Genomic DNA, 386 nt, shown 5'->3' with positions numbered 1-386 from the left:
CTGCGATTCAGTAGGAAAACAGGCCCCAAGTCACACAGGGTGACAGCCCCGCCCTGCCCCGCCGCCTCCCCTGGCCGCAGAGCCCCATCTGGCCGCACCACTCAGGTCCAGTTTCCTGGCCTCGCTGAGACCTCTGAAGTCATCTGGCTCCCACGCCCCAGCCAGGTGACCCCACCCAGCGCTTCCCTGCCTGCCCGGTGCCACCTCGGGGCCTGGCAGTGGCAGCTGCACCCTCTGCAGCTCCCGGGAGGCCGCGTCCAGCTGAGTGGAGTTCGGGAAAGGCTAGAGCCCCCTATGCCGCTCATGGCCCCCCGCCGAAGGGCTGGGCCAGCTAGGCTTCTGGGTCTGCGAGATGCAGGCAAGGTGGCCCCTGTGCCTCCCACATA

The sequence above is a fragment of the Pteropus medius genome, unplaced genomic scaffold, assembly GCF_902729225.1.
Source record: "Pteropus medius unplaced genomic scaffold, Ma_sr-lr_union100, whole genome shotgun sequence".
Lineage (NCBI taxonomy): Eukaryota > Metazoa > Chordata > Mammalia > Chiroptera > Pteropodidae > Pteropus > Pteropus medius.
This window is presented reverse-complemented; position numbering follows the sequence as displayed.